Here is a 9,556-nt window from a genome sequence, read left to right on the forward strand (position 1 = left end):
AGTGCACAGCCCTGAGACCAAAGGAGTAGGAGCCTTTTTTGGTTTATATTATGTTTTGTTTTGAGAATAATTGTTGTTTTGTAAATGACTGACCAAGTGAATTGTTTCTTTACTTATTTATTTTAGAATCATATAATTTTAAAGTTGAAAAGGAATCTTACAGGTTGTCTAACTAGTGATCTGTCAACAAATAATAACCAAGAGGCTGTTCTGTGCCAGGCTCGGGGATGGAGCTGTGAGTAAAACTCAGCTGGTCCTGGTCTTCATGGGGTTTATAGACTAAAAACAGTCTTGTTGTTGTTGTTTTGTTTGTTGTTGTTTACAACTGAGGAAATTTGGACCCAGTGAGATTAAAATGACTAGGTTAAGGACAAACAGAAGCCCTGGCAACCTTGGTGTTTGGAACCCTAAGACTAGGTCAGTGTTCTTTCCATGACACCAGGTATGTCCCTAATTGGCCTGATTGTAAAGCTCATCCAGGTGCTTTTAATAGTATGCATTCCTGAGCTCCATCCCAAACTTCAGGAGTCAGAACCTCTAGGCCTGGGAATCCATACTTTAAAACAAGCACCCCCAAGTAGGTCTCATGATCAGGTAAGTTTGAGAAACACTGCCTTATCATAGCTGTCTTATTTTCATATTTAAGAATAATCAGGCAAATTGACATTAAAGTATATTTCCCTTTTGTCTCCTCCTACTGTCTTAAACATTAGATGAGAGGATCTGATTTAAAATGATCTCATTTAAAACATGTGTTGGCAAATTACGTTGGTAAGTTTTCCAAGTAAAGCAAAAAATAAAATAAGTTCACATATTTATTAAGCAGACACCTTATACTACTTTTATGGAAACCTAGTAAAACCTTTGATGAAGTCCTTTTTTATAAACCAGTGTATTTCATCTTGATCTACTGCCAATTCAATTCATTTTTAAAAAGCCTCCTGCACTAAAATGATTCTTGCAAAAATAAATTTATGTGAATTGTCAGAAATTTATTTTGTAAGTGTCTAGTTCTATCACAAAGTGAACAAAGCTCTTTAGTTATTTGAGCTAAATTCAGATTAACAAGGAATATAGCTGTACTATCTGATTACATTAAGGAAATTGTCTTAGTGTAATCGGATTTTTTTTTTTTAATCGGATTTTTTTCTCTTTCTGCGTGGCTATCTTTCTTTCAATGTTGACAGTGTGTCTTCATGAATATGTATAGAAATTGCAAGGAAAGCTATTTCACAGAAGGTTGTTTAAATATAAACTGTTATTTACTGAAGGATTTAAACAAGTCACTCAGTAATCCTTTACACAAGGATTTACAAGTGGGATGCCGTATCACATCAATTTGCAGAATACTTTATCTGAGTCTGATTTGTAAGAGAAAGAATCCATAAAGCATCTGAGACAATCCTTAGGCACCTCCCGCCCACCCCCCCCACCCCCCCCCACCCCCCAATACAGTATCCTGGATCCATTACAGGTATGAACCTTGGGATGCTAGCTCATAGAAAAATCATTTAAGCTCTCCTTTATATATTTATTTGCTTTTCCTGGAAAGTGAACACTGCCAACTTGGATATTTTGTGGCTATCATGGATTGCAGTTCTATAATGCCTTGGAAACGTAAACACTTAGGTGAGCAGGCCTGCAGTGTTTGGCTACGCAGGCTATCGGCTGCACATGTCCAGGGGTGCCTTTCACATGGGCTGCACTGCCACCAGTGCCCCTGGGAACACAGCAAAGTGGTTCTGCTAGCAGGTGCCATTGATGTGTGGATTTCTTGATTGTCTAGTATTTATGGACACTTAGTATATGCTAGGCATTGAGTGCTTTACGTTAGCTTGTATCTTGCATAAAATAATTAAAAGAATATCCCTACATCTTGCTTTTTCCCCTTCTGCTGTTTCTTTTTCCTTCATTCTCTGTGGTGTCTATAACCGCAGACTACAATTTTCAGGTTAGTTCGAACAGTACTCCAAATATATTATCTAGCCAAAGCAGTTTTCATATTTGTTTCTTTTTCATAATCTATATTTCAATCCTAGATTTGGAATATTCTTTTTCATATTCACAGATTTCCTGAAATTCTGCTTTTTCCATAATAATTTTTTTTCACTCTGTGCAAGGGATATGACTCTCTTATCATCACTATTCATGTCTAACAAGTAGTTTATTTTGTGTTTATAGTTTGTAGTTTCAGAAGAATTTCCCTCCTCACATTGTATGGTTCTTTTAAAATTGGCCGATGCTTAGGTCAGATATAATAAATTCAAAGAGATCAGAGACTGACTTTGTTTTTCCTTTGATAGTGAATTCAATGGCCCTGAATGCTTAATAGATATACTACTTAGTGACCATGCATTCGTTCATTCATTCATCAAGCACCTCCTATCTGCCAGCTACTTTACTAGATGTCAAGGATACAATGGATAAGAAAAAAATTTTTTTTAAACCTAGGATACATAAAGTAGAAAGAAAACCCAGGCTACTTAAACTGTGTCATTCCTCATATCCAAGGTCCCTATCCTGTCCGCCTTCCTCTCTCTATTTTTCAGAGTCATCTTATGTTTTATTTATCATGTCTAACCTTTTAACCTGTACTTACCGAAAGAAATGGAAAAAAGTACGTCTGATACCACTAGGTGGTGTTCTGGGGGGGGGGCTCCAAGGAGCTCCAGTCTCAGCGCAGAAAGAATTCAGCAAGAGGCAAAGTGGTAAATAAGAACTGATTTATTAGAATAGGGACGCTTGTGAGACTCACAAGTGGGTGGGTGAGAGGGTGCTTCACCCTGAGAACTTAGTGGGATACAGTTTTATAATCAAAGGAAATGTAGGGAGAGGGAAAAGGCCATCTTCCTCATTCTTGAGTAGATGTCATGCTTCCACCATCAACTCCTCCTCCAGGTTGGGCAGGGGAGTTTTCTTCTCCCTACATCGTCAAGCCAGGACTGCCATGGCACTATGGAAAAATTATTTTAGGTTTCAGTACAATGAGAGTCTTTCACTTTGAAATATCACCTTTCAATAAATTATTGTTTTTTATGTGTGCAGAGAGCATGTCCTAGGGGTCATTAACTTACTGAGCTCACTGGGCAGGATGTGATTCTCATGCCACCATTGTTTTATTGTTTGGGAGCATGTCTGCTGCTTCTGTTGGATGGTTTTGTTGCTAAGCAGACCTGCTTGGTGTTGTTGTTAAGCAAACCTGCTTTCTTGAGTGATCATTAACTTACAGGGGTTTCCCATACTTTTTTCTTTACTTACAATCCCCTAGGGGGATTAACTACTTAATTACCTAATTTGTCCCTTTACTCTGTCCCTATCACATCTACCCCATCTTTCCGGAAGTGGAATCCCTTGTGGTCTTTGATATCGAGGTAATACTCGTCTCACAAAAGGAGTTGTGGATTACTATCTCTTTTTTCTTCTCTGGAAGGCTTTGTTTCAGATGACTTTGGTTTCCAGATATTCCTTAAATATTTGCTGGAACTTGCCAGTGAAGCCATTTGGGTCTGAGGTTGGTTGGTTGGTTGGTTGGTTGGTTTTTATAAGAAAGTGTTTAATAATACATGCATTTGTAAAAACAGTTCTATTCTATTCTATTCTATCCTAATGTCAATTTTGGAGAGTTATATTTTTTCTAGGAATTATCCATTTAATCTAAATTTTCAAATTTGTGAACATAAGTTTGTTCAAAATAAACTCTTATTATCATTTTTCATCATAAAATATTTCCCCAAATTTTAGTTATAAACTATTCAAAGGATAGTACAAACCAGCATCCTTTCAGTAAATTCCTTTCCCCACTAAGATAGTCAGAATTGGATTTTCTTGCTTATAAACAAAATACCCTAATACAGGTATCATGCAGAAAATGGAAAGACACTTCTATTTAGTGGCAGCAATTTTTTTTAACAGACTTCCACGAGAAATGCGTCCCTTCTCTTTCCTAAGTTATGCCTGAAGCCTGACTTAAAGAGGTCTGAGCCAGAGCTTCTTGTCCTGTTTCTTGTCAACACACCTGTAACAAGTATGCTCCCTGCAGCAGGAGCTGAACAAGTGTTGATACAACTCACAGAAAGTTTCCACTGAAATAGAATACAAATGACCTAGCTTTGGGGAGTCACTACAAACCAGCCCCAGAGAGAGGAGAGAGAAACAGAGAGAGGGAGGGAGGGAGGAATGCTTCTTTTTTGAACTACTTGAGATTCAGAATCCCCTTGTAGCTTTGAAATTTTCTCTAATGTACTTGGCATCAGAGTAGCATTAAATTATATGATTTCTTTAATTTTTGCATACATTCTTGGAAGATGAAGTTTATTTGCATTTGCAGTTTTTAATAATCCACTTTCCTAAAAGCTTTGTAGAAAAGTTATATGCATGGTTTTGGCTCCCTCAGCTGGCCATTCATATGTACTTTAAGTTTTAGAGAACAAAACCAAGACACCACTATTGAAATAGATTTGGGTTTTCCCCCCAAAGTTTATTGCAATTTTTCAATTTAATGCTTCCAAATTTATGACAATCTTTCAAGTTTCATAAGTACATTTTTATTCTGGTGTTGTTTTTTCTTTAAAGTTATAACTGAAAGCAAAGGCTACATTTTAGCAAAAACATCAAGTTTAGAAAATATTTCAGATAAAATGTGTAATTCTTTTATGTCTCTTTCTCAAGCTGTCTGTGATGAAGGTACTAGTTAAGCAGACTGATGCTGTTGCCTGTTCCCATGGCAATGCATCCTTTGGTCAAATGAGCTCCTCAGCTGTTTGCCACGGCAACCTTGTAACCTTTAGCCTTTTATTTATTTATTTATTTTGAAGTTTTGAATTTTATTTATTTTATTTATTTTTTGTACAGCAGGTTCTTATTAGTTATCTATTTTATACATATTAGTGTATATATGTCAATCCCAATCTCCCAGTTCATCCCACCACCACCCCCCCACTTCCCCCACCTTTAGCCTTTTAAACTCACCACCTCTTCATCCTCTCAGCAATGTTTCCTCTTTCTTAGAAATGATAGAGGTTACCCAACACAAATAACTTTGCCATCCTGATTATCTCCCCTGCCCCAAGTCTTCAGACAAATCTCTATCCTTTTCTTGCCTCCGTGTCTCTAGGTTCAGTGAAACAAGTTTCTCTCCTGTCAAGGACCAGTCAGTTGGAATGACCTCTGGATCCCTTTTCCCCTGATTCTTCAGGAGCCTCACTCTATTCATCGTTCTTATTTCTCCTCTTTCTTTTCTATATCTCTGCACTCTTAGTCTTTGTTGGCTTTCCATGATCAGCATACAGACATGCTTATGTCAGCTAAGGTTTTTCAACTGCAAACAGTTCTGGCTAATTTAAGCCTAAAAAGGGCTCACACCATGTAAGGAAATGAGCAAGAGCTCACCTCGGGAAGAGCAGGTGCCAGGACAGCTCTATGGAGCTGGGGAGCAATGCACGGTGGACAGTGTCCTCAGGACCAGTTGCCAGGAGTTTAGCTGAGCAGGGAGAAGGAGCTGAGTTGTCAGGTGTCACAGCAGCCGATTAAAGCAAAGAGCCAAAAAGGAATGAGTTAAGTCTTTAATCACTTACTGCGATCGTATAAGTAAGAGGCTAAAACCAAACGATGCACCACCACCCCCAACCCCGTTCCTTTTTCCCCATGGTGGAGGGTCAGGTAGATCACTGCAGTCATGGCGGGCATCTTACTGTTGACAAGCCCTGAACAAAATGCTCCTGTAGTTTTATGGACCCTGGGATGGGGAGGCCAGGGGGTGAGGACTAGGAGTGGATGAGTACTGGGTATTGAGTCAGAGCGGGGAAAGATGTCTTCAGAATTCCCTCCTCTTCCCGATAAGGAGGGCTCAGCAGAGGTCTGCCCAAGGCCTCAGATAAAGACACCAAGAATTGATGAATGCAAATGTGCAAAGTGCAGGTCTGAGAGGCCCGAGTCCTTGACTGCAACACCCCTCAGAGATTACAGTGCCCTGGCTGTGCACCAGTGTGGGGAGGGCAGCCTTCCCATGAGGCGTCCAGGGAGAGCTCTTGTAATGGCCCATGGTCAGGCCTGAAAAGTCACATGTAGGTTTTTTAACCAGGAGCTGGACTCATCACTGTGTGGGTGAATCAACTCTAACCATTTTTTGTCCTGGTGTCAATCAGTCCCTGGGAAAGTGCTGAATGGTCCTACAGTAGGTCAGAACCTTCCCAGATTAGCAGTCCCACCAAGACAGCATAGAGTGGGAGAAGGGGATTAGCCCAAATAAAATCAGGGGCTGTTACAAAAAAGGTGGAAGAGAAGCTAGGCAAGTCAACTCAACAGCCATGAGCTACCCATGCTCCCTTCTTAGAAAAACCAAAGCAAAACCTATTGTAGAAAGGTCTCTCTTTAAACCTGTGTCTATTGACCCCTCCTCTTTTCCGAACAGCCGAGCTTCTAGAAATACTATTCAACACTCACTGTGTCCATTTCTCTGTCACTTATTTACTTATTTCTCAACTCACTGTGATCAGCTCCGCCTACCCCCTAGTCAACCAAAACTTCCCTTGCCAAGATCTCCAAGGACCGCACCGTGGTTAAAGCCCAAGGACCTTTACATCTTTATTTTGGTTGACCTTCTCTTGGTATTTGACTCTGCTGACCATGCTCTGCTTTTTGAAATCATCTCTACCCTTGTTTCTTTCCCCTCCTTCCTCTCTGAGTGTTTTTTCCCAGTCTCTTTTGTGGTCTCTTTGTTATTCTTTCATTACAGAGTTTCTGTCTTCAGCCCAATCACACACTCCTTGTTAGATTCAGTCATTCTCCATCCCTCAGCAGGACGGTGGTTAGGAGTTCTAGGTCTTGAGTTAGCACATGGGGTCCAAATCATGGCTCTACCCACCACTCATTGAGTCACTGTGGGAAAGCCACTCAGACTCTCGTTGTGAGTTTTCTTATCTGTGAGAGTGGACCTGCCGACAGGATTGTTGTGGGATTTAATGAAACAATGCTTGCAAAGCATTTAAAACAATGCCGGGCACACAGTAAGTGTAGCTTGATAAATGGTGGCCATCGTTGTGTATTCAGAGCATCTACCCTGCCTTGTGCTCACATCAATCATGGCACTTTTTTGCTTTGTATTGTCCTTTTTTAGACCTCACATTAGTTAGTAACTTCCTTTTGGGGAGGACTGTGTTTTTTGGACACCAGATCCTTAGCACAGAGCTTGGCACAAAGAAGATGCTGGATAAAAGCACATTGGTTGAAGGTGAGTGACATCATGGATCACGTGTTGAGGGGAATGTGAAAGTAAAGTGGGAGTGGTTATGAAAGGTCCTCTGGGTTTCCTAGATGGTAACATCAATTCTTTCCATTAAGATGTCTGGCTATCATTTTTATTTTTTCAGTCCCACCTGACAAATATCCTGAATCCTTGTTCAAGTAAAATTCAAGAGTGTATCAGACAAAAACTTTGCCTTTCCTTCATCTTCCCATCACCATGACCACCTCTACCATCATCTTCACCATCATAATTGTCTTCAAGTACCTGAGGCAGTCATTGAGTAATAATCTTGATCAGTTTGTCCAGTAAGAATCCCTGTTGCAACTTAGGTTCCCCAGTAAGTGGAATCTGAGCTGAAATTAGCATGCAGGAAGTTGGTTAAGGAGGGCTCTTCAGTTCAACACCTGGAAAGGGGTGGGAAGAAAGCAGGATTTGATGGAGGGGGAGGGTGGGCTGTGATGCAGTCAGACCAAGCACTCAGCTGGCCCCAGGAAGCTCTGGAGCTGAAATGGTTCTTTGACATTGTCCCAGTTGGACTTCAGGGAGACACAGTGGTGTGCTGGAGTTGGCTCCTACTAGCTCTGGAGAGGAGAGATTGCATACATCTCTTCCCAAGTGTGCATTCATTGACAAAATATTGGTAGCTCGAAACAGGCCATGGTGGGAGCATTTACGTTATAGAAATTGGAGACAGGCTGCCCTGAGAAGTGTATGTGACCTTGAGCTGGGCGGGGTTCTTTAGGTGAGGAGATCCCTGAAGAACACTGACAGCTTAGAGCTGTCAGCCAGCAACCTTCCCAGCAGCTGGGGGAATATAGCCCTCCTTCCTGGAGGAGGATATGGGCTGCACAGCACAGCATCCCCAATGGTCCCTGTGATCTAGTCATGCTGCTATGAGAAACCACAGAGATGATGATATTTTTAAGTCTTATATGTGTCATTTTGACATCAGTATTTCCTTTATAATTTAAAAAGTTGCAAATAGTTAATAGGTTTTTTTTAAAAAAATAAACTTTCTCTTTTAGAACAGTTTTAGAAAACAGAAAACTTGCAAAGACAGTACAAAAGGTTCCCATGTACCCCACGCTCAATTTCCCCTATTATTAACATCTTAGATTAATATAGCATATTTGTTACAATTAATGAACCAACACCAACAAATTATTATTAACTAAAATCCATAGTTTATTCAAATCACAAAGGAGAGCCTCCTCGACTCCAGATTTAGAACTGAGAATGGCAGGCCTGTGGTTGGAACAATGAGGAAACGGGGAGAAGAGTCAAACAAACCCTATGTTGTTACCTGTGGCTCTAATGAAGCAGACTGGGGCCTCTCTGGCTATTTGGCTTTGTCTTTACTGATGCTATGCTGACAGTTCCTGGGGGATAGTAACTATGTCGTCTCATCAATTTGCTAATCGAAGCAAACGATAAAGAAAAAACCTTTAAAAATCCTGTGTAAATAAAAGAGGGGCAGTTACACTGAAGAGATATATGATTGCATTCTTTTCAAATGCAGGGATATTAATAATTTATTTTGGGCTTTTCTTTCCTTGAACACACAAAAAACTTAAGTAAATTTTGATAATGATTAATAAATTAATATTATTTACAAATTACCTTGAGAATGATGTTAATATTTGGGTCACCCAAAGTATTTTTATTGATATGTAACCTCCTTTAGTACCTAATACATATAAAAAAACTAACTTGAACATGTAACTAATTCACTTTGTTTTCATTACATTTTGAATAATGATTTTATTGTTTTTATTAAAATAATACATTCTCATTATTGGAAATTCAAGTAGTACAGAGAAGTAAAAGTAGAAAGTAAAAAATTATAGAAAATCTTAGCAACCAGAGATAATACTGTAAACACTAGCCAAACCAAATTCCGGTAATCTCTATATGGATATTTTTCTAGATCTCAAACTGTATGCAGTCTATGACACCTATATATGGCTATATAGATATAGTTTTATCAAAGTGGATAAGAGAAAAGAAAGAAAGCGAAGAAACTGCTTTTTAAAAAAATAAGTTGTTTCTTTAACAAAGTTATATGTGTTCCTAAAATATTCCTCTAGGGCAGGGGTCACAAACTCAAGTGCCTTTACGAGCAGTGACAATAAGATTCGTGAAGTATGCTATAGATTTCAAGTTGCTGCTATTGTTTTCAAAAGAAAAAATCTCTCTGATTACATTGCCTATGTCATCACTGAGTAGGTCAAAGAAAATGAGGAAGCAAAATATTTCCATAGTCCATTAGCCGTATTCAGACTACAGCTCTCTAGATTGTTACCCTTGGAAAGA

General features: G+C 39.4%; 1 long non-coding RNA gene across 1 annotated transcript; it reads right to left on the minus strand.

Annotated features, from left to right (window-relative positions):
* Positions 1–2,708: 2,708 nt before the first annotated feature.
* LOC118892834 lies at positions 2,709–7,647 on the minus strand. The gene is made up of 3 exons (XR_005019353.1): positions 7,508–7,647; positions 5,389–5,497; positions 2,709–2,953 (listed from the first exon to the last, which is right to left on the minus strand). It is a non-coding gene; the product is annotated as an uncharacterized LOC118892834 (long non-coding RNA).
* Between the last annotated feature and the right edge of the window lie 1,909 nt (positions 7,648–9,556).

This window comes from Balaenoptera musculus, chromosome 3 (genome assembly GCF_009873245.2).
Source record: "Balaenoptera musculus isolate JJ_BM4_2016_0621 chromosome 3, mBalMus1.pri.v3, whole genome shotgun sequence".
In the NCBI taxonomy this organism is placed as follows: Eukaryota; Metazoa; Chordata; class Mammalia; order Artiodactyla; family Balaenopteridae; genus Balaenoptera; species Balaenoptera musculus.